Source organism: Monodelphis domestica, chromosome 5, assembly GCF_027887165.1.
Source record: "Monodelphis domestica isolate mMonDom1 chromosome 5, mMonDom1.pri, whole genome shotgun sequence".
NCBI classification, from domain to species: domain Eukaryota; kingdom Metazoa; phylum Chordata; class Mammalia; order Didelphimorphia; family Didelphidae; genus Monodelphis; species Monodelphis domestica.
The window spans coordinates 279131707-279157936 of record NC_077231.1 but is presented as its reverse complement, the minus strand read 5'-3'; the positions used below and the strand labels follow the sequence as shown (position 1 = coordinate 279157936).

The window sequence follows — 26230 nt, the reverse complement described above, 5'->3', positions numbered from 1 at the left end:
TGAACCCTGGACTCAAAACCCCAGAAGTCCTTGCTCACTTCCCAGAATGCTTTGTAATCCCACTACAAATTATTATTTATAGGAGTTCCCCACCTACTGAGGTCTCTTTCCTACTTCCACTTCCAAGCAGACGCATCTTTCATAATGTAGGTGAGGTTGTCTAGGCCTCTCTGGCCTAGACACATGCTTTCTTATTCTGTATTTTCTTTAATCCTTAAACTTAAACCTCTAAAAATATAATACTCCTTGCAGAGAGAAACTAATTTCTACCTGCCTCAGTTTCCCCCAAATTTTAACTCTTACACTTGGTAGTTCCCAGAATTCCCTAAAATCTCACCTGAGTGCTCACCTGGGCTGAGAACACAATTTGTATTTAAACTGACTGTACCACCCACTTGCTCTCTCTGCTTCCGCTTCTAAGTGCACATGTCTCTCTACCAGACAGACAAGATGTAGGTTGCATGTGTTTTTCTTATTTTGTATTTCTTTATTTCTTAATTCTAATAATATTTAATAAACCTCTAAAAATGTAATACTTTTAGTAGAAAAACTAATTTTAATTCTAACACTAGGATATTCTGAATATCACAAAGACTTGAGAAATTTGACAACCATTTCATTCTTAGAAATGCACAGGAAGGAGAGATGTGGCCAGGAAGAACATATGACTATTTCAATTGCTTACCAAGAAATTTACTCCAAGAACTGGTATCATTATGAAGCTGGTATCATCACTGCTGCCATCTGAATTAAACAACTTGAAGACCAGAGAGATAAGTCCCCAAAGTAGCTGTCCAAATCAGTAAATACATGGTAATCTGAGACAGAAGAGTGATCAAAAAGGCTTCATAGAAAAGAGAGCACCAGAGTTGTTTTCCTTCTGTCTATTAGTACCCATTGCACACTTTGAATCAAGCCAGACTTCAGAACTATTGCCCTAGAAAGTTAGTCTACTTAGTTTTGAAAATCCCATGTTAAAGTCGAGCTATCTTCACTGTTCGCTGTGAAAGTCCAGATTCACCCAGACCACTATATCGAGTGTATCACAAAACTCAGGGCTTCAGAATTACTTATACTCTTCCTCTGAGTATTCACCCATCATTGTTAAAGATGGTTAAGTGCACTTCAGTTCCTGAAGGTGTTTTCAGGTTGCCGATTCAAGGCAGCATTAAAAAAGATAGTTCCAATATCTGATTGAAGAAAATTAAAGGAAACTCAGCTCTCCAGTATTCAAGGTAATCTAGAAATACAAGGTATTTCTCCTAGTAGGAGGAAGGAGGTAAATGAGACTAAACTACAAAGACAAATGCTCTCTCAGTTCTAGGAGCAGTTAAAGAACATGAATCACACATTGCCCACAGTAGAGACAAAAACTTGAAGTCTTTATAAAATTGACCATTTATCATGCCCAGAATGGGACAGAAAAGGCTACACAAATGCAAATAACCCAATGGAAAGAAAAGCTAAAGAGGAATGGAGCTGTAGACCAACTGAAGCAAGAGCCAGTCAACACTGAAGCAAAGAGAAGCTCTATCTCCCCATCTATTTCTTTCCCTGTTCCCTCTGGCTATTGAAATGCTGACATCAGTGCTGAGTTCACTCCAACCTTCATCTTCATCTTTACTTTTCCTTCCTTTCTTGTTCAGGAACTAGATCAGGACATATCTTGGAGGTTCTGATTGGTCTATTCTCTCCCCAACCCTTCCACCAAAGCCATATGGCTGAATTTTGAAGAACCATTCCTAGAGATCTATCCCGTCCATTATACTTCTCCATTGAATCCAGCAATCGGAAAGGCAGCATACAAGCTACTTAGAATGAGAGCCTACAGGCATCATTTAGTCACTGCCCAAAGTTCAACATTATAAAGCTAGCTCAACTGCTAGAGGAAAGTCAGCGCCTATACTACAATATGGAAGAGCCTTCTAGCTGTTCACACTACCTGTCCTCTCACAACCCTGATCCTGAGGATAGAATCCAAAATTAGGAACAAAGGAACCATTTGCACACCAAAATGATCACCTATCTGATCAAGAAGGTCATTCAGAGCTCCTGTTTCTCCACTGCTACTGACCTTAGATGGCTGTTTGATAGACTCTACTCCAACAGAATCCTCCCTCCCATCATCTTATCGGTTTGAGTCCTTCATGGTCATGAGGCTCTACAAGTCTACCTGAGTCCTTAACTTCCACACTCATGGCCGCCACTCTCCGAGGCTGGGTACAGACAAGCTTCATTCCCTTCCGTGTGTAACCGTCCTCCAAGAGGTACTGGGGGATCTGTGTGGTCTTCCCTGACCCTGTTTCACCCTCAATGATGAGGACTTTGTGCTTAGCAATGGCATCAAGGAGGTCATTTCGGAAATTCTCACTACGTTGTCATGAATAAACTTTACATTTATTCATTCCTTAAATCAGTGGATCAGAGAAATAAGTTTTTGAGATATTTAAGCACCTGAATGATCCCTACAGTATCGCTATCTCCTTAGTAATATCCTTTATAAAAGTGAAGCAGACTTTTACAAATTAAGTCATCAACACATTCTAAATGTGTGTGTATTTTTAAGTTTTCTGTATTTCTGACTTAAAGAAATTGACAGTTACTATTTTAGGCTAAATAATTTCAAATCAGAAAGAAAAATAGTACTTCCTATGTGTACTGAATTTTAATAGTACCTTCCCAGAGTCACTTTTCTAGTAGTAAGTCTTTGCTAGATCACAGGAACAAGAAATTGCCAATAATAGTTACTTCTGCATTTTCCCCACAGATTTGTGGGGGGTTAGGGTTAGTAGGCAGTGTAAAATTATTTCATAATTACTAATGAAAAACATGAATGAATTCACCTGAAGATTTCTTTTTGTGTGATGGTGGGAGTAGGGGCAGGAAGATGTAGAAAATTAGACCATACTTTGTGAGTTGAACTACAAATTAGACCTAATATTACATAAATTAAGAAATGGAATTATCTCATGTTTAAAATAATAATATAGTTTTGTGCATTGCACTTGGGTTTATTGACATATCCATTAAGATAAATAAGGATACCTAGTTTTCCTCTCCTTTTTCAGCCTCATTTTTAATGCATAGTATGCCTCTGATTTTATCTAGGAGGTTGATTAAGAATGTTGATCAGAACAGAATTAAGCACAGAGACCTCTGACCCACCATTAGAGACATTCCCTTGCTCCGGGTTGGATGTTGGTCCATAATGAAGATGAAGGTGGTAGTACATTTCAAGATGGGCCTGCAAATGCTTCAGAGCTGGCTCCAATGTGCTGGTTCTGTCCCCTACAGTCTGTGGTTCCTTCTTCCTTTTCCTCTGGCTCTCTGTGATCTTGCCCATTCCACAGGAAGCCTTCTCCCCTTTACAACTTCTTTGTGAAGGACTTTTCAGCAGTCATCTCTGCAGCTGGTCTGGCAGCAAACCAGATGAAAGCTCAGCATCACCTCTGCCCAACTGTTATCTTTAGGATCTCACTGAACTGGTCCAAGTGACTTTTTTTCTTTCTTTTAAAACCCTTAACTTCTTAGAATCAGTATTGCTTATTGATTCTAAGGCAGAAGAGCAGTAAGGGCTGGGCAATGGGGGTTAAGTGACTTGCCCAGGGTCACACAGCTAGGAAGTATCTGAGGTCACATTTGAGCCCCCTCCAAGTGATTGCTGAGGTCAGTGTCACTGATGGTGGGAATGGTCTCATCAGCTGGTGGGTCCAGCGGAAGGATGGCTGAAGCTCTTTTTAAGAAGCTTCTCTGCCACAGGATTCTGAATCCCATAACATGCATCTCTTCAGTTCTGAGCAGTAAGAGGATCTTCAGGGTGTGGAGGTGTCTGGAGGCTTCTCGTGTCTGAATGGACACTTCTCTCCTTGAGCATTCTCCATTCCCCCAGGAGTGTTAACCAGGAAAAAAACACAGAACTATTAAATAGTCAGAAAAGCCACTCTTTAATTAAGGAAAGGAGTTCAGTGATAAATGAGGCCTCCAAAAAGCTGTGCTACACACCCACCCAGAGTGCCTAGACTAGAGACTGGTTGCTCAGGTCACTGACCCCTGAAGAGGTGCAACTGCTGAAGATTGATGACTCCCAGGAGCCATTAAAGTGGGAAACTTAAATACCTTTCGTGGGGAACCTGGGGACTAAGGATGAGAGGAATAGTTGACAATTCAATGGTAACAAAGGGAAATGAATAGTCCCAGACAGGAATAACAAGGGAGGGGCTGATGCTTTACAATGGATGCTAAAGGGAAAGACCCAGCCTAGGACTGGGCTACCATGGTAAAGGGCTTTGACCTAAGAGGAGAAACCTCCCTTATGAGATTGGCCCTTCCCATCTAAACTATTTTAAGGTCTATGGTGAGTTTGAGATGCTGAGGTTGGGCTTTCCCCTCAGGGAAAGCTCTCCTGTGACAAGGTCAGATTTGGGGCTTTTCACTTTCAAGCTAACTAATCTGGGGGGGTCATTGGGGGGAGAGGTGCATCCTGGGGGCAGATAAGAAGAAATTAGAGCAAGTCCTTCTTTATCTGGTCATTTGGAACCAGGGGATCCTATCATTAAGTGAACACTCGAGATAGCAAAAGTACCACCAGCTTGGCACTCTGCTCCTTGCTACTATGTGGTTGAATGTCACAAAAATGGGACTGATTCAAAGGGTGTGGCAGGATCCTGGATGATCCCAGCCTCCAAAACCCAGGAGTTTTTGAAACTTCATCACTCTTGGCTGGGATCCTGTTTCCCACAGGAAACCTCATTTCATCATCTCAGAGGCAGAGATCATAACGTTCCTTTAGAAATTTGCATAGTAAGATATGGCTCCTTCATTTTTAAAATCCCAATTTCCTGATTGTTTCAACTTCTTGAAGGTATTATCCCCAGAAAATCTGAAAAAAGAAGATCAGAAACCAAAGAAAAACAATTGAATCACAAAATTAAAAGCCAGGCCTTTGATGGAATCCAGAAAAATCAGACACATTTGAGGAATTCACTAAGATGTCACTAACGCATGCTGATTGGGGGGGGGGGGGGAGGTTGTTATTGAAGAAGAAGAAAAGTTTTTCTATAACATTTATGTAATTATAAATTGAATATGATCCTATTTTGTAGATATAATTACAAGTCATTTTCAACAGTTTCCTTCTATAACCATTTGCCAACAACTTCCACCTCTGAGGGGAAAAAGTCCAACAGGAGTCCCACAATGATTGTTGTCTGTATATGCAAAGTGTGGGGGAAGCCTTGGGCTTGATTTTGAGACTAATAAAATCCAAATAGGATACAGCCATCAAGAGTCTGCTATCAAATCAGATGCAAGAACCAAACAGAATTATCTAAATGAACCAAGGAATAAATTATGAAGAAATCAGCTGCTCCCAATCCTTGATCCTTTCTGTCCTCTTCATTCCTGGTAGCAGTTCCCCAAAAGGCCTTGGGTCTTAGGGTCTCATAGCTCCATGGAGAAGAGTTGTCAGAGGACATTGTACTCCACACATTTTGAGGGGTCTGTTGAGAAGTGCTTCTGACAAATGGTCATTAATCTTTTCAGGCCCTGAATATATTTTCTGTGAGTCTCATCATTTAGAACATGTGCAACATGCTTGGAAAAAATCTTTTCCCGACCGGTTCTGGCATGGATACCAACCATGGTGACTCCAATTGGCCAGGCAGCACTTCCAATGGCCATCCAAAGCATCGTTGGCCTTCATGTATTCTCTCTGCAACAAGAACTTGATAATGTTTGTTATTGATTCTTTGATATCTGCAGGAAGAGTCCTTTTCTGTAGCTTTCTGAAGAGTGGCCTCAGATAGGCTTCTGTCTGTTTGTGGGTGGCACTGTTCAGTTTGCCCTGAACGCTTTGTTTTACATGGTCTTCTCTAGCATTGAGTTCCTTAGCCCAAACTCCAAGGAGAAACTTAAGGGCTTTGGTTATGATGATCATGATCATCCCCCTTTCCTAAGGATTTTCCCAAAGCCTCTAATTCTTCAAAAGTGGTGTTTTCCTTCATGGACTTTCAGGTCATTCCGTGTGTCATTTTCTCCTGGTTCTTGACCACTAGCCATTTCATCAAGGTCCTGTTGATCGATCTTATCCAAAGCTGCCTTCAAGTCGTTCCTTAAACCCTTGTTAACCTCTGGTGTGAGAATCTCTATCTTTCTTAAACGTTGAAATGTGTCATAGTCAGTTTCTCCAAACAATCTCACTGGTTCTCCTCTTTCTCTGAACTGCCTGAGGACCTGTGGCCTTGAAAGAGTCACAGGCGATTTTTCCTCTGCTGGTTCCACTTCTAATACTGGATTGGGTGAAGGTAATGGTTTCTGATCCTCCTCTTTTGGCTGTACCTTGTAGCCAGATCTTTCAAAGTAGGCCTCCTCTTCTTTTTTGCCAAGTTCACTACTTTTGAAGTATTTTTTTCCTTTCCCCAAGCAGATTCTGGTCCTCCACCAGCTTGCGCTTCTGACCGATCTCTGCTTTAAGTTTCTCCATTTTTGGCTGCCCTGGAGACCTTTAGCCAGATCCCCCACAGGGATCTCCCCTCTTTCTTTAGCTTCCCTGAAAAGCTGTTCTTCTGAGATCTGTGCTTCAGATAGATGGGCTTTGTCCTTCTCCTTAGCTACTTTGGTGATCTACTGCTTTCTGAACAAAGTGGAGGCTGCCAAGTTTTCCAAGATGTGTCTGCAATTCCTTCAGAGCTGTCTCTAATGTGCTGGGTCTGTCCCCCAAACTCCAGGGAAACTGCTCCCAGCAGCCTCTGGTTAGCTCAGAAGCCTCAGACAACTCTAAAGTGGATCTCCCAAATGCCTCTTCTTATACTGGATCCTGGATCTAATAAGACACCACTGGAGTTCACAAGTAGGTGTTCACAAGTAGTCACTTGTGAACTTTGGGAAAGTCACTTTGAATAGTAGGTAGTAAGCTCCTTACAAGTCCTGTCAGCTGAAAGAGAGATGGGTTGTGTTTCTGCTGGGAACCATCAGGCCATGATGTCTTGACAAAGTCACTTGTGGTAGTTAAGGAGGCCACAGAGGGACCCTTAGCAAGATGTGACTACCCACTCAATCCCCCTTGCATGACTCCTCTCAGTAACATCTCTTACCTATGGAATTGACATGATTGCTATTCCCCCTAACCTCAGAAGGAATAATACAAGAGCAAAATACCTGTACTCTATTTCCCCAAAATATCACCAAAAGATCAGACCCTCAAACCCAATCCCAAAAGACTACCATGGGTTAACTTTTACTTAGGCACATAACTGCCAGTAAAACCACAGCTACAAGCCAAGCCCAGAACTTTCCCACTCACAGAAACTTATTCTCATGAAGCCAGCATATAAATCAATCATAAAGGCCTATACAAAATGTACAGGTACACCAAGCTTCAACATGCCTCAGTGACTTGATGCTTCCCCTTGAGAAAGTCCCTAGTAAACCCTGAAAAATGATCTAATATTAAATCTGAATTGTGCTCCTAGTACCTCTCAGCATCAATTATATGATTGTGGAATTGTCTTTAAGGAGTTCTGATCGATTATTCCTTTTATTAAGAAAAATTTTGGTGGAACTAACATTGTGAAAAATTCTTCTGCTTCAGGAGATAAGCATTTTTTAAGTCATCAATTTCTAATCAATGTCACAGACAAACCAATGCCTTCCCCTTCCTGTGAGCTAGGGCCTATCCTACCCCCTCAAACCCACAGGCCACCTTCCGTTCTTCAGTGACTCATTCTCCTAGTCTGAACCCAAATCTTTTGTGTCCCCAGCATCTACTACAGAACTATTACATAAGCAAACGTAATGTTTGTTAACTAATGCATGTCCAAACTAGGGGGAGAATGGTAAAAATAAAATGATTTTGAGCAACAAAGATGTTATTGAGGCTTAGCTAATACCCCGCTTCAGTAGAGGAAGAAAATACAGTCACCTAACCAATTACAGTTGGCCAATATTCCAGGCAGGAATTCATCAATCCCAATAAAGTACATGTTATAATTACTGTTATCTTGACTTCCAAACATATAGAAGGAGATACTTTCCCTTTTTTGATGAATGGTAATTCACACTCCCAAATTTAAATAATCTTCCTTTAAATGGTATACAACACCAATCTGATGGATAGATATTGCCTTATGCATTGAAAAAGATGTGTTGTCACCTAATGTGGCTACTGTTACCACTTCAGATGATCCAATACAGATACTGGATCAGTTGGTGAAGTCCAGAGTGTTGATGTCATCAAATTTTATAAATAATCATTCTAGGTTTTAAATGAGGCAACTCGGTCCAATATGGCCATTTAATATAAGACTATGACAGCAAGTCAAAGTGATAGTCCTATTTGAAAGAATACATACATTCCCATCAAGATTGCCAGAGCAAGAAAAATGCAAAAATCTACCAGGGGTCCAGCATCAGGGTCAAGAAGGTTTTAGTTAATTGGGATGCAGGGATTGTGGAGGTTGAGGGCGAGATCTCAGTAATAATGCTGTGTTTGTCAAGGTTGAAATCGAGAATGATACTAAAACTAATATAGAATTTGATAGAACAGATATTTATGCAAGATCTCAGTGGAGTGTATGACAAGAGTTTGAGACAATCATATCCCAAAGTTATGAAGTCTCATCAGATGAGCTAGACATCATTAATGTCACCTTATTGGACAGAGGTTATTCAAATTACTGATTACAGAAGTTCTTTTCTTCCAAAGAACATTCAAAGATACAAATGGACCAACCTCACTACATCACCCAGAGTACCATACCTGCTTATCCCTAGGCTACCTGTAGCTTGAAATCCTAGGAGAGGGGGATGGGAAGTGAAGAGAGAAGACTTTGAAGTTACAAGATTAACATGCCCCAGCAGACAAGTAATCTTTCACTCTGGATTTTGGATCTCAAATACTTCAGAAAGTCAGGCATGAAAAATAATCCCATGAGTTCTAGTGAAAATAAGATGGCTTTGGGTTTTGCCCTTGTTCTTTAGGGAAGTTTAAACAGTCAAAAGCAGGACAACTAGGCGTTGTGGCGATAAGTCCAGTTTGGCAATGGACTCTTCCTTCAAGAACAGTGAGCCCTCCAACATGGGGACCAATAGACTAAGGTCTACGAAAGCCATATCAAGTTTGAAATCATCGATCCAATCACTTTTGTTCACGATCATTTAGTAAATTTGTACTCTTTAAAAGAAACATGAAGATGTGATAGCCTGGCCCTTCCCACCTTCTAGATGACCAGAATTCATGGAAGTCAAGTTTACCTTCATCATCTGCTTTACTATCATGAGCTCGTTTGGATTCTGAGGTTGGTCATTTATAATATTAAAAGGGAAGAAGGAAGATCAAGTTCTTGAACTTGAAGGTTACTATGTTAATATGAAAATTGTCCCATGGAACTCCTTTGGCGCAACTTCCACAAATGATTTCCAACTTCATCACCCTCAGTTCCTGATTCACCATGTTAGGATATGCAATGTTCTGATCTTCAGGCTGTGATGATTAGGCTCTACAAATAAATTGACTTCCCTGACCTCAATTTATTTTGTCTCCTTGGTGAGAGTGGGCAAGAGAAAATGGTAACAGTGATGAGAAATCAACTCAAATCTGTCTTTTTTTCTTAATTTCTACTCCTTCCTATTGACCTAGATCTCTCAGAACTCATTTGAGCAGCAAGATTGCTCACATGACTTAGATAATTTAGGAACCTTCAACTCTATTACTTCTGGAAAGATGGAGGATTACCAGGTCTTACCATCTTTTTCTTCCAATTGGGCCCTTCAGACTCAAGGAATCTGACCTTTTGATATCATCTTAGCACCCCCAAATATTTCATCCAGCATGGTGGAATATAACCATCTATCCATTTTGTAGCCAAGTCTCCCCAATTGTAGGTTGAGCTCTTGAAAGCAAAGATTCTCTTGATTTTTCTATTTGTATCCCCAGCACTAAGAACAATAATTGTGTAATGATTGAAATTAATCTTGGACACTGTCAAATTATAATTAGTAAAAGTTAGAGAGAGATAAAAATCACAGGTTGCCCTAAAAAAAAAAAAACACACACACACTTCCATGCTTCCCCAGATGCAGTACCCAGCCCAAGGTTCAGATATACATACAACAATAATAATAGTGAACATTTTTTCTTCACCACAACTTTGAGGTGCTATTTTATCCCCCTTTTGCAAGCTAAGGAAAATAGTCACACATAACTAATAAGAGTTGGAGGCTGGATTTGAATTTAGGTCTATTTTGACTGCTCTATCCATTGTACCTCCCAGTTGCCTTGACATAATTATGTGGCTTCTGACCAGAAGAATCTTCTAGTTAAACTGTATGTCACCAAATTGTAACTGTTCTTTTCTCTATTTAGGAAGCCATCAACAGACTTGATGGATGCAAGAAGTTCGTGGAGTCTATTTTCCAACTACAAGAACCCAAACTAGAACAAAGATATCCTAGTAGGCAAATCTAAAAATGAAGACTACAAAAAACCCTGACATTCAGAAAGTCTAAGGATTACTGGCATTCAAAAGAAAATAAAGATAGTATTGATGATACTTTTGTAAGAAAACAGTCTGTCCTAATCAAGTCAAAAGAGGTAGACCTTGTTTTTAAAAAAAGAGAGAAAATGTCAAACACATACTATTGATAGTCTTTGTACCATGAGGAAATATTGACAAGATTACAAATTCTCAGGATTAAATGCAAAGATATCCTCCTAATTCCCATTTTATTGTGATTCTGGTTTTAGATCTTTTAGATTGTGAGATGTAGGAAACAGCAAAAGTCTAAAACAAATGTAAAAACCCTTCTCCAATAGAGACAAGCAGCTTTGGCTGCCATGAGCATAAGTATAATACTTACTGTGACACTTTAGTCCATTACCAGTTACCTTACTTCCCCCTTCTAGTCCAAACAGCTACACAAAGAATTATTTTGCCTCCATCTCAAAGCCAATCCTACACAGAGTTCATGATTAGGATCCAACCATTTTATATTGGCATAACCCCAGACTGAATCAACATTCAAAGGGATTGATAAATCCATTTTTATTAAAGTCTGATCAAACACTAGACTCTCAATTATTCGGAGCAGGCATTTGCAAAAGTTCCTTATCCACCTTAAGCTGCCATGATGGCTAGAATTCAGGGGAAGAATTAGTTTGAATGGAATCTTATCAAACAATACATGAAATTTTGCCTCTGGATGTTGTTTCTGGTATGAGTGACTTTATAAGGCAGTAGCCAGGACTACTTGAAGAGGAAAGAGTAACTTTATTTGTAGGGCAATCTATACCAGAATCTATCCCAGGCCAATTCAAGGATGGATTCTTAATTACATTGTACAACTGGACTTCAAATTGGGTCAAAAGTCAAAGTCATTAAGAAGTCCAGAGTTGTTGCTTTATTATAGTTCCAGGTAAAGAAAGGGGTACCTAGAATAGGTGGAGATACATTGGTTTTAAATAAGGAACACTGCACCCAAACCAGAAAATACATTAAGAAATGAGCTGGGCCAGAAATGGCCAAATCTTCTCTTCTTATCCCTGTGGTTCAGGTGAGACAAGCCAGAGTCACCTAGCCCTGACTCTCTGGCTCTCTCTTCATGGATGCATTAATATCAGGTTCCATGTGACTGTTATATTCCAGCCATCTGGAATATCTTCCAGGTCATGTTAGATAACAGCTTGTTTATCAAGTCAGATTTCTACATGTATAAATTCAGAGGTCAAATCTGATTTTTACCTAAAGAGATCTAGAAAAATTTAGGGTTATTGACATCATGGCTGTTCTATGATCATGTCACAAGGATTCTGGATGTGATCATGCCACAAGCCAGGACAGAAATGATAGCAATTTCAGGCCTTTCCTAATTCTACTTAGCATGTAGTACAACACTTGAAGACCTGGGCCCTCTCTTCAAATCTGAAAAAATACCTAAATAATCCAAAATTAAGTACAAAGGGATTTTTCTGTTTCTTAACTTTGACATAAAACAAGACACCAGAAGAAATCAGAAAGCCTTCAAAGCAATGCAAGATTGCAAACACCACTGGAGATAAGATTTTTTTTAAAGGAAAAAATTCCATAATATTGGTAAAGCATTTAAGAGTAAACAGAGGGGGCAGCTGGGTAGCTCAGTGGATTGAGAGCCAGGCCTAGAGATGGGAGGTCCTAGGTTCAAATCTGGCCTCAGACACTTCCCAGCTGTGTGACCCTGGGCAAGTCACTTGACCCCCATTGCCTAGCCCTTACCACCCTTTTGCCTTGGAGCCAATACACAGTATTGACTCCAAGACAGAAGGTAAGGGTTTAAAAAAAAAAAGAGTAAACAGAAATATTACCAGCTCTTCCAGGCAAGAGTCTAGCAGAAATGATCTCATCTTCCTAATGACATGTAAAGATCCAGTCCTAGAAAGGAGGCCAAACATTAAAAGAGCACCAAGTCTGATAAGAGTTATGAAAGCTCCCATTGGATACCCCATTTTGTAGATGCTGAGAACAGGGAGGAATAGCTAGAGTTGGCTTCATTCTTCTTCTCAAGTACCCTTCCTAGCCATTTTACTTCCATTCCAAATAGCCATTTATTTGTACCAATCTTTTATACTTCTGTCATAAGGATATAAGAAAACTACATTCTCCTTGACTGATTGCTCCATACAGGCATGTATTGTCTCACTAAAGTCAGATGGTTTTATTAAAAAGATAAAAGAGGGCAGCTGCAGTGGATTGAGAGCCAGGCCTAGGTTCAAATCTGGCCTCAGACACTTCCCATCTGTGTGACCCTGGGCAAGTCACTTGACCCCCATTGCTTAGCACTTACGACTCTTCTGCCTTGGAACCCATACATAGTACTGACTCCAAGATGGAAGGTAAGGGTTTAAAAAAAATTAATTAAAAAATAAAAAGATAAAAGGTTTAAGTTACTATAAATCTACCATAGTTTATTTCTCCCATATCTCATGGGCACAAAATATAAACTCCTATAAGTTGATCATTGAGGAGGCTAACATTAGAACTCACTTGGAATTGTGGAGCTTTTGTCATCCATGAAGCTCCATATATGCTAATCATAAAGATGCTATTCTCTTTACAAGGAGTCCAACAGCTGACTTCATTGGAAAATATTAATAAAACAAAATATTTACATTATTTAAAGCAAGATCATAGATCCTATAGTGACTTAGCGAATAGCAGTTGTCTTGGGAATGTAGCATGGAAATCACTTTAAAAGATTGATATATATTAAAGGTCACCAAGGAATTCAGCTACGTAATTCCTAAATGAAAACTCAAGTCAGCTGTTAACCTTTTTATGGTGTTTTAATTACAAACAGGAGGAAGAAAAGTATTAGAGGGAAAGAGAGAGAGTGGGGAAAGGGAGAGAAGGGAATAGGGCTTAAATATCCCCTCTGCTTAGGCTGGGCCAAAGGCCCAAGACCTTGGATAGCTTAGGCAAAGAAAAGAGCTCAGTCCCTATCACTCATATGACCAAAAAATGGAGAAAGTCTGAGGGCTCCTCCACTCCACGCACCAGGCTCCAAACAACCACCCTTTTCTCCACACAGGAAGTCCCCAGAACTCCTGAGCTGTCCTCTAATTCACTTCCTGTCTCTCACATGTGCCAATGGTGGCTCTAGCTTGACCTAGGACTGCCCAGAGGTCTGTCTTTTTTGCACATGTCTGTTGAAGGCCATATTCTCAAATAATTAAATCTTGAGTTTTGCTGCAGCCCTTCCTGATCTTGTTACCTTGAGTAGGGTGGAGATTGTAGTTTCCAAGACCTGATTCTGTTATTCCAAGTATCTCTATTGTTATTGATCAGGAAATAGCTAAATCCCATCTTCTAAAGAATGGTCTGAATAGGATTGAGTAGTTTTGAAATTCACAGGAAGAAGTCTCCAGACTTGTCCTCCAAAAAAAAAAAAAAGCAACATTAATCATTTAATTGCATTAGAAAAATGTCAGTTAATTCAGTTGCCTCCATCAGTGATTCTATGACTGATTGACCTAAAGAGCATTTGACAGGCTAAATCCTTATTGAACTGAGTATAAATTGACTATCTATAAATTGACCTGACCCATGGGCAAAAATACTCATTGACAAGGCAATCATTCTGCCCAAAACTACATAGTTCAGGGTGGTAAAGTTGGTGCTCAACATTCACTATACACAAAGATCCCTCCTAATATTTAAGAGCTGGAAGAGGTAATGGAGAGTCAATTAACTAGGAGGGAAAATAATAGGAAAAGGTTTTTGAAATCTAGAGCTACAGAAAACATTGTCTGAAGACTAGAAAATAAGATTAGATATCATCCCTATTTTAAGGCAAAGGCAGGGGGAAGTCTTTACTTTAAATACAATATTGTCCTCATAACTTGACTGCTTTATTAAATTTATCTTATATTTACAATACTAGCAGAGCATTGCTTCAGCTAGTCCTTAACATGTTAGACATCAAACATCAACATATACAGAACAAAATATTTCAGTACAAGTCCTTAAATGAGGCAACAAGGGGGCCATGTCAATGGAGAGTTCTTTACATTGGCTTTGAGTAAAAATCTTTTACACAACTGTCAAGTCTGAGTTCACGATACATGACTGTATTGCCAAGGCCAATTCCATGTGGGGTAACCTTGTAGAGAAAAATGAGGGATCCACTAATGTTGAGGACCTCACACACCTTATAGAACATCTTTAGGACCAAGAAAAGTCCTACCTAAAATTTCTGCAAAAGATACTTGTGAGTTAGACCCTTGGAAATATTGAAACAATGTCATCCCTGTGTCACTGGCAGGAGTCATTGACTGCTGTATATCTCCCCAGAGGATGGGGGCTCCTAAAGGGAGAGCACAGGAGTTCCTAATATCTTGCTATAGTTCTTGGGCTCTGAGGTGGAAAGGTACTTTAGAAACATAATAAAACTTGGAGTATTTTTTAACAAGTGATTATTAACAAATCTGGTCACTAGCATAAGTATTTTTCTTCCTTTTTTCACTATACAGGAAAAGAGTATCCGGGTGATTTGGGAGCTTTGGGAAATCTTTGGGAGAATTATAAGCCTAATCATATGTATTTCTTTGTGTATTGGGGGTTTGATAAACTTTGACCTGGGAACCACTGCCAAAGTATTAAGATTAAAATTCATTGGAGACCATTTCTTAATTTATAAATATTTATTAAATAATTGGATTGAAGTAAAAAAAAAGACACCAATCCCTGCAACTGATTGTTCCCTTCACAAGCCTCCTCCCCAAGTTGAATGCACCAGCTTCTCTATCGGGTCCTCAGGCACACCAGAGCATTCTCCTGGATAGCCCCAAGTCTGCACCAGGGCTCCCTTAACTGGGAAGAAATAAAGAAAAAGCCATAGTCAATTCAAACTATTTAGACTGAGACCAAGGTCAATTTGGAATTTCTTGAAGATAGGTCATCAGGGATAAGGGTCAAGTTTGGGGTCACAGAAAATATGATTGTCACTTGACTGTAGGTTTTTGATTGCTGGTATTTAAATTGTCTTTGCTGTGGAGAGTCTATAACAAACTTTGCTTAGTCCAGCTGAGCAGGGAGCAGAGAATGGCCTTTCTTGTGCCTCTACCCTTTCTCTGATCATTCTACTTTATAGACTGGAGAAGACATGGTTTAAAAACTGGTGGACACCAGAGTTGTTTGGAAATCTTAGGCAAGAAATCATGACCTGGTTTATATCGCAGTCTTCAGAGAATGAAAAAGATGAGTAAGGTAGGTCTCCTTGACATCTTTTGTCCTTCATGTTCAATGTATAAATTACATGACAAGATGACATCTTGACTTTCCACTGAATTGCATTTAAATGAAATAAAAATAAAAAAATCACAAAGTCATAAGCTTTATTGTCTCTTTCAGTCAAAGTCCTGAGAGAAGACATAAGTCAGGATGGCTGGTGTTGGCTCCAGATCAAGTGGATAGCCTGGGCATCATCAATAACTGAAAGCTCTAAGCAATTCACAGCAACTTCTTCAGTTGCCTTCATGGCCATTGGAATAAATTTGTTCTCACTCCTTCTGACTAGGCAAGTCTTCGTGTGCTTGGGGGAGATCCCCCCTAACTCACTTGATAATTTGAGGACTGTCAGTTATCCTCATCTGCTAAGATGATGTATGTGGGTTTGACTGGTTGGATTGATTGGTTGATCAATGCCCTTCTGGGTTATGACAAAGTACAGGTTGCATTTTTGACAGATTTGATCAGCTATTCAAAGTGCTTCCTCAAAGGCACTGTAGAATATCCCTCCTCCACACAACTGCCAAAATCATCTTTTTAGAAAAGCAGATCTTCCCATGTTACTTTCTTCTTTCAAGAAAATTCAAGGATTTGTTGCTGAAGGGACTTGGGCCTCAGACTTCCTTGTGGCTCTTCTGTCTGTGACGTCTCCGGAGACTCTTGCTCACCTCTCCTTTGCCCACTCTTTTGACATTGCCCTCTTGCCTGGCTTCTCCCACGTCCCGGCCCCACGGGGTGGGGGGTGGGATTGCAAAGCCTGCTGGAGCCATGGAGGACAAGATCATTCACATCACTAGGAAGATGGATAAGATGGTGCAGAAAAAGAACGTGACTAACAAGTTTTCAAAGAATCAAAGAATTGAGAAAGGACCTCAGTGGCAATCTAGTTCAACCCATACCTGAAAAGGAATTCCCTTACAACAACAAATGGTAGTTTGACTCATTAGCTGGGCTGGGGCACTGGATTTACTAAAGGAACTTAAGAATATTCCCATGACCCTGGAATTATTGCAGTCCACAAGAACTGGAATGTCAGTAAATGTGATACGCAAGCAGAGCACAGATGAAGAGGTTGCATCCTTAGCAAAGTCCCTCATCAAATCCTGGAAAAAGTTGCTCGATGGACCATAAAGATTCTGATGAAAAGAAACAAGAACCTGCCATCTCCTCCCGGAACAGCCCTGAAACAAAAGAAGAAAGCAGCTCCAGTAGCAATGCAAGCAACAGAAAGGAAGAAACAAATGCTTCTGATTCCTTCATTCCATCTTTTCCCCGGCACCAAGCACTTCAGATTCAGTTCGAATGAAGTGCCGAGAGATGCTTGCTGCAGCCCTCAGAACAGGAGATGACTACATAGCTACCTATTGGGGCTGATGAAGAACTGGGATCTCAAATTGAGGAAGCTATCTATCAGGAGTTATGGAACACAGACATGAAATATAAAAGTGGGGTACAAAGTAGAATAGCAGATCTCAAGGATGCAAAGAATCCAAATTTAAGGAAAAACCGTAGTGTGGGAACATACCTCCAGATTGATTTGCTAGAATGATGGCAGAGGAAATGGCTAGCGATGAACTTAAAGAGATGCGCAAAAACCTGACCAAAGAAGCAATTAGAGAACACCAAATAGCCAAGACAGGCAGGACCCAAACTGACCTGTTTACATGTGGCAAATGTAAGAACTGTACCTCTACATGGGTTCAAACTCGCAGTGCTGATGAACCTATGACAACATTTGTTGTTTGCAATGAATGTGGAAATAGATGGAAGTTTTGTTAGAAGAAGGAACTGGGAAAGATACCTGGATGCTTTTGAAAGATGAGTAATTAGCTTTAAAAACTAGGCCAAGGATCTAGTTTCCCTGAAAATGAGATTTTTAAAGGGACAATCATCCTTTGGGTTCATCTTTTGTTTTTGACACAACCATCCCGTTCTTAAAAGCCTTCTTATAGTTAGTCAGTGGTTAGATCAGATATTCAATTGTATGGTGTTTATTTAAAACTATTTTTTCATTTTTATAAGTCAACATTAAACTTTTATCAATTTAAGCTTTTGGTAACATTTGTTTTTCATAACCAATGGAAAATGTACTTTAACTTTTTTACAATCTGAAACACAAGAGTTTTTACTTCTCTTCTCTATTAATGTGAAAGTGGAATTTGCATTTGTTTCCATAGCAGCATGTTCCTACTAATATTAAGGGAGAAGAAGACTAGTGTAATTTGAGGTTTACCAAGTGAAGTGTAGTAACAAAATAATGCTTGGACAGCTTATCTACTTTGTAGATATCAGTTTTTAAATTAGCATCTCACTTTGGTCAAAATGATTTAAATAAACCTTAATGATTAGAGAAGAAAAAAAAGAAAGAAAATTCAAGGATTCCCACGATCTCAGTGTGCCCATGAAAGTCCCTTGATCTGACACCAACCTACCTGTGCAGCTTATATGACTTAACCTAACATCTATGAATTTTAAGTTCTGCCTCAATTAGCCTAAATCGCAGTTCTGCCTCCATGCCTGATGCACATACTCCCACTTATCACCTCTTGTATCCTTGGCTTTCTCCAGAGGCTCCAGAGGTCAAGGTTTCTCTATCCAGTTACATATTAGAACTCACTCTTTCCCTCTCCGAAGATCTCTCTGTGTTAGTTTTTAATCACTCCCCTCACAAGTAGAATAGTAATTCCTTGAAGGTAGGGAACGTTTCATTTTGTCTTCACATTCCCAATGTCTAAGAGGTACTGAGGAGTGATGGAGAGAGAGAGCTGACTACAAAACCAAGACGACAAAGTTGAAGTCCTCCTTCTGACGTGTAATGATGGTGTGGACACTGGACAGTCCTCGCTAACTTCTCAATTCAATTTCCTCATTCGTAAAGTCAGAGGGCTGGACCTAATGCCTATGAATCTAATGCTTTCGATACCCTCAAGCAACTCTAAGACAGTCACAGAGAAAGTACTAAGGACTTAACAGAAAATTTCTTTAAACTAATGAAATCACAGATCCTTTGTCCAGTCCCCAGTCCTATCACTTTATCTCCAGGATTTAACAGAGGACTTTCAATACAAGCACTTAATAAATGCTGATAGGATTATATACTTCAGAGGATTTATATTCAAAATTACCAAAAATACTCTGTAAGAGAACTTCCACAAAGTGACCTGTACTGGGGAGTCAATGATTCTTCCAAAAACAACAACCACCTTTTATCTTAGAATCTATATTTAGTATTGATTCTAGGCAAAAGAGCAATAAGAACTAGGCAATTGGGGTTGTGACTTCTCCTGGTTCACAGAGCTAAAGTAGTGTCTGAAGCCAGATTTGAAACCAGAACCTCCTGTCTCTGGACTAGGTCCACTGAGCCATCTACCTGCCCCAGAACCACTCTTTTGGGTAAATATGATTCTCCCATATTATGCACAAGAATTTCCTAAAGACTATATTTACAAACCAAGTTGGTGGGGAGTAAGTAGCCAGGACATCACTGGCTTCATGTTGCTCTCTAGGATGGTTCCACAGTTCCACAGTATATTCAAGTCAAATTGGGACATTTCTGAAGTATTCGAAATATTGGTCTTTGTGACTATTTTGAAGAGGGAATGTGTAAAGACAAATGGAAGTGGCATCAGGGAATCCAGGAATCACATTTGAGGCATTTTAGCCTCACACTACTAAAACACTAAAAGTATATAATGCAGAAAAACTGTTTAAGTGCCACCAGTATAGAAAGCCTTGGTAAAAACTCAGCACTTTTTACAGGTCTCTACCTAGTTTGTTATACTGTTTTCCAGTTTTCCCAGGAGTTTTTGTCAAATGAGTTCTGATCCCAAAAGCTGGAATCTTTAGATTTATCAAACACTAGATTGCTAAGATCGTTTAACCTCTATAATTGTGTATCTTATCTATAGTCCACTGATAGACCATTCAATTTCTTAGCCAGAATGGGTATCCATATTGAGAAATAAGAGCTTGATCAGATTCTGAAGTAGTAACTCATAAGGCATGCCACCAATATTTCATTTGTTCCTTCTACCTATTTCTTTTATATGGTTACAATTAGAATGAATTCTTGTCTTAGTTCTCCACTTTTAACTCTCACCCTGCTCTTTCCAATTCAGAGTCCTCAAAATTTATCATTATTAATGGAAACTCTGTCCCTATTGTCTGAGTACGATTACTTCCAAAGCCATCAATAATCATGTGAAAAAAATGTTCTAAGTCACTCTTGATTAGAGAAATGCAAATTAAAACTACTCTGAGGTACCACCTCACACCTATCAGATTGGCAAATAATAGTAAAGTGATCAACATTGGAGAGGATATGGCAAAATTCACATACTAACACAGTTGGTGAAGTTGTGAATTGATCCAACCATTTTGGAGGGCAATTTAAAACTATGCCAAAGGGGCTATATAATTGCACATATCCTTTGTATGTGTCCCAAAGAGAATTTTAAAAAGGGTAGGGGTGGGAGAAGGACAAACTTGCACAAAGATATTTTTAATTGCTCCTTTTGTGCTGGTAAAAAAATGAAAATTGAAGGGATGTCCATCAATTGAGAAATGAATGAGCAAATTGTGGTATATAGTGATGATGGAATACCATTGTGCTATGAGAAAATGATGAGCAGGTTGATTTCAAAAAAGCTGTAAAGATCAACAGGGAGGGTGCAGAGTGAAATAAGCAGAACCAGGAGGACATTGCACACAATTAACAGCAAGACTGGAATGATCACCTATGAAAGACTTAGCTACTCACACAACTACAATGATCTAGGGCAATTCTGAAGAACTTATGACAAAGAATGCTATCTTTCTCTAGAGGTAGAACTGTTTGAGTCAGACTATAGACCAAAGCAGACTTCCCCCCTATAGTTTGTGACTATTCCCTTACAAAAATGCATACGGAAATGTGTTTTGCATGATGATATATTTATAACCCAGATCAAATTGCTTACCCTCTCTTGGAGAGGAGAGAAAAGGAAGAAAAGGAAAAATTTTGGAACTTGTAAATTCAGAAAATGTATGTGGAAAGCTACATGTAATGTAAAATAAATTATCTTTTAAAAAATAAGGCTAAAAATATGGATCCCATCCTTCTAAAGTATAGTTCTTTTCCATATATGTCATTTTCCCCACAAAATTGACTAAAATAAAAGGAGAATTTCAGGCTCCCCACTTAGTATATATTACCAACATTTCCTCTTCTGGCTCAAGCAGGAAAAAATATCTTGCCTCTGATCTTTCTGGACAAGTAAAAAAGTTCTTCCTTCTCATAATTCCATTTTTCTGATTAGTTGGCAAGACCAGGAGATGAACTTGATCTCTGGCTAATAAAATTCTTTTGACCAGTTGAGGGCAAAAAGCTATAGACAGAACATTTATCTTTGGCCTTTTTCCCATTATTATTGAACTTTATTTCTTTGAAAATAGGGAAATAAAGATTATAAGTCAGCAGGTTTTATGTATGTATATTTTGTTTTCTTCCCTCTCCCTTACAAAAATGTTTTAAAATAAGAAACTCAATGACTTTTATATTAAAATAGAACTCCAAAAAATTAAAAGGATAAAAAAAGCAACTAGTAAGAAAACAGAATGAGCCAGTGGCATAAAACTAAAACATAAGGATGACTTTTAAATCACTTTTTTAAAACTCCATTAATACATCAAAATTGGCTATGAACTACTTTTTAATCTGGTTTGGGCTGCACTCAACAGAACTGTGGACTGCATATGGTCCATGTATTTAAACCTATGTAATAAGTCATTTAATAAAGCTGGAGGGGTTGTGTCATATTTCCCCATGGTTTGGGCTTATGGGGATTTCTTATGTCTACTTTAATATCTCCCAAAGCTTGTTCCAGGGAACCTCTTTTATTCCTACCTGAAAGATTCCTAGCTAATAAGACCTTCATTTAAAAGTCTGGATTGAGCTAGCTTCCTTAAGTTTGGTACCTCACCAAAAATGTGTTCATGGCATCTCTGGGTTTCCTGGTGTAGAATGGAAAGAAATATTCCACTTTGATAGTTTGTTTTTGCTTATCCTGGGACCTTAGTTCTTGAAATGTAAGCTTTGCATGAATTTCAGTTGTGCTCTAAATAAGAATATAATAATTTGATTACCATGACATAGCAAACTATTCAATGAATAATGTCGAATACAGGCAAGATAGTGTATCTGTCTACGAGGCCTCCTTGGGCATGAAGTTGTCCCTGGAGGTTTACACTGATCTCCAGTGAAGAAAGTTTTCAGAAAAATAGAAAACGGGTCCTATGATTGATTGCATTTGTTCAATTTCAGATTAAGAAGTGGTATCCTTTAATCATTTGAGTCTAAAAATCTGGCTGGAGGTCTACCAGCTGCTATGCTTTTTGCAAAGAAGTCAATATACCTCCATCATTTTCATCTTTCAAAAGGTGCTAAATGTAAAGAAGAGATATGACTTGAGTGGCAAGGTCTAATGGAAAGAAAACTGGCTTTGGAGTTGAAAACTGGATTCAAATTCCACCTGACACTACATCTCTGTCATCCCAGACAAATTAGTTAACCTCCCTGGACTTCTATTTCCTTTTGTTAAAAGTGAGGGAGGTTGGGCTTAATGCCTTCTGAAGTCCCTTCTCACTAAAGAAAAATCCTGTCACAGATCAACAGGAAAATGACAATGCAAGACATCTGGAAATCAGGATCCATGTCCTGATAGAGAACATTAAATATCACCTGAGATACACCTTTAGGCTTTTAAACAGATTTCAAGATGGCTCTGAGGTAGGATAAATAGGATCCTATTACCCAAGGCTGTAAGAGAGGACTGAGTGGTCAAAAATAAGTAAATAAATAGGTAACAGCAATGGTTGTAATTGGTTTTAGTCTGAAATCAGGGTAGGGAAAGGTTGGGTGTTGTTGGTTCTAAATAAACCAATATTTCTCAGAGAACAACTCAGATTTTTAAGGATATATAGGAGATGAAAGTGAAGGCAGATAATGTCTGGAAGAATCCAATAGAACAGGAGCTAGGGCTTTGAGTTAATACAAAAACCCAAGTCAGACCAATGGGACTTTGAACCAGGATGCTGACATCCACAAGTTTTATTTATGGTTATTTGAGGACCAATATCTTGTACCTGGTAGAAGAATCTGTCTGCTCTCTCCTTCTCCCAATTCCATCCTCAGAATCTTTACCATAGGATTCCTTGCTCAGGTTTATACTTCTATAAATTAGGGTTAAGTGACTTGCCCAAGGACACACAACTAAGAAGCTTCTGAGGCCAATTTTGAACCCAAGTCCTCCAGACTCCAGGACTGGCACTATCCATTGTGCTACCTAACTGCTCCATAAGACATTATCAATATGAAGTTTGATAGGGCTAACTATAAAGCTGTGCTCATGAGAGAGTGCCTTCATCCTTATAAGGATTTATTAAATCACCTATGTGCCAGGCACTGTAATTTTCACTAGGCAATAGGAATCACGAGGCAAAAATGAACTATACCATGCTCTCAAGGATTTTCATTTTATGAGTTAGCTAGGTACCACAGTGAATAGAATCATGGGAAGTTGTACTTCCTTGAGCAAGTCTCTTGAACCATTGTTGGTCTTAGCTTCCTCAAATTGAAAATGGGGCTAATAGCACCTGTGTCCATTAATACCTGTTCTCTTCTCCTGCCTGATCCCCACCCTAAAGAAATGCAACATATGTAAACAATTAACTTCAAGCAAGGGGAAAGGAATTAAGGTAGTCAATACCACCTGTGGTCTCAACTATATCTTAAAAGAAGTTTAAGATTCAAGAGTTGGTGTTGAAGCGATGGCACTCAGGAATGGGGAGCAGCCAATTCAACTAAGCTTGAATCCTGATATTAATAGTTGGGCCACAGAAGAGAAGTCATAACCTTTGAGACTTTTTTGTTTACAAAATGAAGGTGTATTTCCTCTCTCATAGGATTATCAGGATCGAGTGATCTAAAATGAGGTACCTCTATGATGTCTATGCTTTATAATTTAAGACAGGGAGAAAGAAATAAAAATCATGGAATCATAATATGGTCAAAGAAAATTACTCAGTAGTTTAACGCAGATCTCTTAAAGCCTCAGAAGTCTCCTCTGGAGATAAAGATGTTTATTTTGGCTGAAGAGCAGCTGGGTGAAGTAGCATGCCAGCCAAGCCTGGAGTCAGGAAGGAACCTTCCCAAGTTCAAATCTGTCCTGAGACAATTACTAGTCATGTGACTTTGGACAAACCATTTAACCATGTTTGCCATCTCCTCCTTCCACTTGTTTTACAGGTGAGGAATTGAGGTAAACTAGTCCAGACTCAGATGCCTTAAGTAATAGAATACTACTTGGCCCCTTTGTAGTACATTGGGAAGACCCACCTCCAGATCCAGTCTAATGATCCCAAAGGAGAGCATATTCTTCAGAGACAAGCAGGAAAGTAGAAAGTTTCACATTCAAAGCAAATTCCATAAGGAACCACAGGACTTTGTTTCTGTTACCTCAATTTTGTTATATGGAATATTGCTTGAAATCAGTGGTCTGTTGGGTCAGACTTTCAAAATATGAACAATAAAAAATGTTTTCTTACAACAGCATTTCTTTTTTTTGGCATTTTTGGTTTTTTTTTTTTTGTTGTTGAGAGAGTTCTCTCCAAAGTATTTGCAATTCTACCAAATTTCAGGGTTTTATTGCCCCCTTCCCCAAGGCTTGGTTGCTGCAAATGCTATTTTGCAGGCTACAAAATTATCATTGAGAAGAAGTCTTTTTTTTTTTACACGACAACCAATAAAGCAATGAGTCAGGTTATTGGATTGCCACTTCACTGTATCTTTCCCACTCTGATACATGTAGCTGGTGGGGTGCTGTCAGGGAGATGCAACTGATGACCAGAGTTAGTTTAGAGGAAAGGCACTGGGCTTCTTTATCAGGGTGCTATTCACCATTCTGAGATGGAATTTATAACCGTATCTTGGCTGACATCAAGGAAGCACAGGATTTAAAAATGAAAAGACTTCAAAAGTCCAATAAGGTTTGGAGTCCATTTCCCAAATTATTATCATTCTAGACTCAATTCCTAGGCAGTAAAAACTTTGCTGAGGGCTGATACCATTGGATTATGACTACCTCCATCACATAGCCTAGTCCCCTCTTAACTTTCCAGTTTTTGTACACCATACTCACCATCATGAACTCTGATCCAGTGTTACCAACCTCCTGGCTATTGTTTGAACAAGATATTCCATCTCTCAGCTCTGGACATTTACTCTGGTTATCCTCCATGCCTAGAATGTTTTCCCCTCCTCCAATTCAACTGATTTCCCTGGTTTCCATTAAGTCCCAACTAAAATCTCATCTTTTAGAGGAAGCCTACCCTAAGGGCCTTTTAATTCTAAAGCCTTTTCCCCCTATTAATTCCCATTCACTGCTATTGAAGACCTGTTGAGCAAAAAGAACAAAGCCTTTATGGAGTGGCAAAATAATCCAAACTCTGCTCCTAAAAAGGACAGATTCAAGTCTCTCCAAGCCACGGCGCAGCGTGAGATCAGGAAGATGCAAGACCGATGGTGGGAAAAAAAAGGAAGAAATCCAGCATTTTGCTGATATGAAAAACTACAATTTTTCAGTGCCCTCAAAACTGTCTATGGGCCATTAAAACCCACCACCACTCCCTTGCTATCCTCTGACAGTGACACTCTCATAAAAGATAAAAAAGGCATCAACAACAGGTGGAAAGAACACTTCAGTCAGCTTCTCAACCGACCCTCTTCAGTCGTCCAAAGCGCCCTTGACCAGATCCCCCAAAACCACACCATTGAACAACTTGATGTCCCTCCTTCAATAGAGGAAGTCCAAAAAGCCATTCAACAAATGAGTGCAGGCAAGGCACCCAGTAAAGACGGGATCCCAACCGAGGTGTACAAGGCCTTAAATGGAAAGGCGCTCCAGGCATTCCACATAGTGCTGACCAGCATATGGGAAGAGGAAGACATGCCCCCAAAACTCAGAGATGCCTCCATCGTAGCCCTACACAAGAACAAAGGCTCACAAGCAGCCTGTGACAACTACAGAGGCATCTCACTACTCTCCATTGCCAGAAAGATCCTCGCCCGTGTTATACTCAACAGACTCCTGTCATCTGTCTCAGAGCAGAACCTGCCTGAATCACAGATTCCGACCAGATCGCAGCACCATCGACATGGTCTTCATGGTGAGGCAAATGCAGGAAAAATGCCTTGAGCAAAACCTGAGTCTCTACATTGTCTTCATAGACCTGACAAAGGCGTTCGACACAGTGAACAGGGATGCATTGTGGGTGATCCTCAGCAAGCTTGGTTGCCCAGCAAAATTCGTCAAACTGATCCAGGTCTTTCATGTCGACATGACAGGGGAAGTCCTATCTGGTGGAGAGACTTCCGACCGCTTCAACATCTCCAATGGCATGAAACAAGGCTACATCCTTGCTCCAGTGCTATTCAACCT

At 39.5% G+C, this 26230-nt stretch overlaps 2 pseudogenes; one reads left to right on the top strand and one right to left on the bottom strand.

Moving 5' to 3' along the window:
- Positions 1-5153: 5153 nt before the first annotated feature.
- LOC100028981 (pre-mRNA-splicing factor 18-like) lies at positions 5154-6502 on the bottom strand (annotated as a pseudogene).
- Positions 6503-16523: 10021 nt separating this feature from the next.
- Positions 16524-17555, top strand: LOC100022337 (transcription elongation factor A protein 1-like; annotated as a pseudogene).
- The last annotated feature ends 8675 nt before the right edge of the window (positions 17556-26230 follow it).